This window comes from Silene latifolia, chromosome 9 (genome assembly GCF_048544455.1).
Source record: "Silene latifolia isolate original U9 population chromosome 9, ASM4854445v1, whole genome shotgun sequence".
Taxonomy (NCBI): domain Eukaryota; kingdom Viridiplantae; phylum Streptophyta; class Magnoliopsida; order Caryophyllales; family Caryophyllaceae; genus Silene; species Silene latifolia.
The window spans coordinates 128,798,163-128,800,779 of record NC_133534.1 but is presented as its reverse complement, the minus strand read 5'-3'; positions in this window follow the sequence as shown (position 1 = coordinate 128,800,779).

Here is a 2,617-nt window from a genome sequence, read left to right as displayed (position 1 = left end):
TCATTACTTTTATTCGCCAACCGAACAACGTGTTTTTGTTGCGGCTAGTGCGACATTCTTAGAGAAGGAATTTCTCGAGAATGCAAAGAGTGATAGAACCTTCGAACTGTCGGAGATTCCAGAACCAAGTACCGAGCAACTATTGGAGGAACCCGTTCCTTCAATCCCGGCTGCGGTTAGCATTCCTGAGGAACCTAGGAGGTCGGGAAGAGTCTCTATTCCTCCGGACAGATACATTGGTATGGTCGAGGAACATGACATAGATGACGTTCTACTCTTAACGAGTAGTGAACCCGCAACCTATAAAGGTGCCATGACCAGTTCTGACTCGAAGCTATGGCTTGAGGCCATGCAATCCGAGATGGACTCTATGTATGAGAACAACGTATGGGATCTCGTTGACTTACCTGCTAAGGTTCGTCCCCTTCAATGCAAATGGCTTTACAAGATAAAGCATTCTGTGGAAGGTCAACAAGATATCTATAAAGCAAGACTAGTTGCTAAAGGTTTCACCCAAGTGCCAGGTTTGCACTACGATGAAATTTTTGCACCCGTAGTCATGTTGCGTTCCATTCGGATTATCTTAGCGATCGCCGCTTTTCATGACTATGAAATTTGGCAAATGGATGTGAAAACCGCCTTCTTAAACAGTTTTATGGAGGAAGAGTTGTACATGGTACAACCCGAAGGTTTCATCGATCCTTTACATCCTAAGAAAGTGTGCAAACTTAAGCGTTCCATTTATGGACTTAAGCAAGCATCAAGGAGTTAGAATCATCGCTTCGACCAAGTGATAAAAGAAAATGGATTTACTCGATCGGTCGAGGAACCATGTTTATATATCAAGTCGAGTGGGAGCAAGATTGTCTTCCTAATATTGTATGTTGACGACATACTCCTGATTGGGAATGACATACCTCTCTTAACTTCGGTGAAAGTATGGTTGAAAAACCATTTCCAGATGAAAGATCTGGGAGAGGCGCAAAGAATTCTAGGCATCCGTATCTATCGAGATAGATCACGACGGATGTTATCTCTCGATCGAGTCTTACATAGACAAAGTCCTAGAGAGATTAAGCATGACTAACTCCAAGAAGGGGTTTCTTCCTATGGCTCCAGGGGTGCATTTGAGCAAGTCTCGTGCACCGAGACACCGGAAGAGAAAGAGCGCATGACACGGATTCCTTATGCCTCGGCTATAGGATCAATCATGTATGCCATGATATGTACACGTCCCGACGTGGCATATGCATTGAGTATGACAAGTCGATTCCAACAAAGATCCGGTGAATCACATTGGCTGGTCACAAGAACATTCTTAAGTACCTACGGAGGACTAAAGATTGGGCATTAACTTATGGAGGCCCTCAAAAGCTATGCGCAACCGGTTCGCAGATGCTAGCTTCCAAACGGATCGAGATGACTCGAAATCTCGGTCCGGATTCGTTTTTACTCTTAATGGCGCTGCATCACCGGAAGAGTTCGAAACAAATCTGTTATTCAGATTCTACGACGAGTCCGAGTACTATGCCGCGTCGTCGAAGCTACAAAGGTAGCGATATGGATGCGTCAATTCTTACATGGACTATCTGTAGTGCCTAGTTCGAATGACCCGATCACCATCTATTGCGACAATAGTGGTACCATCTTCCAAGCTAAGGAGCCAAAGTCTAGCAACAAGTCTAGACATGTACAACGGAAAGCTCATCTAATCCGGGATTACGTGGAGCAAAAGGAAGTAGTGATAGAAAAGATTGCTACAGATGATAACATAGCAGATCCTCTCACTAAACCATTACGACAAGATAAGCATGAAGGGCACGTTAATTCCATGGGAATCAAACGTGTTCCTAAGTTGTAGTACTCTTTTATGGATTAGATTCATTTCCTTTTGTACTCTAAACGACATCATCGTTTTGACATTTATATATTTTGTTTTTCATGTGGAATTGTGCGACAATTTTTGAACACCACAAAGTGAACTGAACGAACATTATATTTTTCAGTCCTTAATTGCCCACATGAGCTGATAACTCTGGCAATTATTTTGTGACGTTGGTTGATGGTGGGTTCAACGAGCCATAAGTCAACCGGTTGACTGACCAATCACAGAGGCGAGTTATACGGATATCTCGTAGGACACAATTGTGACATCGACGTGGAGTCCTAAATGTTTTATAACATTCGGTGCCCGGTCGTGGATAGGACCTCCATGGTGATCCTAAGAGTCGATTCTTTGACTATCGACTGTCTCTTGAGACTAAGGCAGATTTTGGGTGACTTTGGTTTCTTTCTCACGGTCATCCGTAACAGGGGGCCAAGTAGATTTTTTCTGGGTCATTTCATGCTGTGCTCAGATCGGAAGGAGTTCGAGTTGAAGGAAATATTCAGCCTTTATCAGGTACTCGATATTTCTCAGGGCCACTCGAGGAGTCAGAATCGAAATGCATGGCCATGCTCGGATACGGATTCGTTTTATCGGTTAAGTTACTCTCTAGTCTGGGAAACCACTCTTGATCCAGATCGATTGTAAAATACGACCTTTGTGGATCCAGATCTGCAAATTGTTTTACATTGAGTGGGAGAAATTTTAAATGAATATGAGAATCAGTTATCG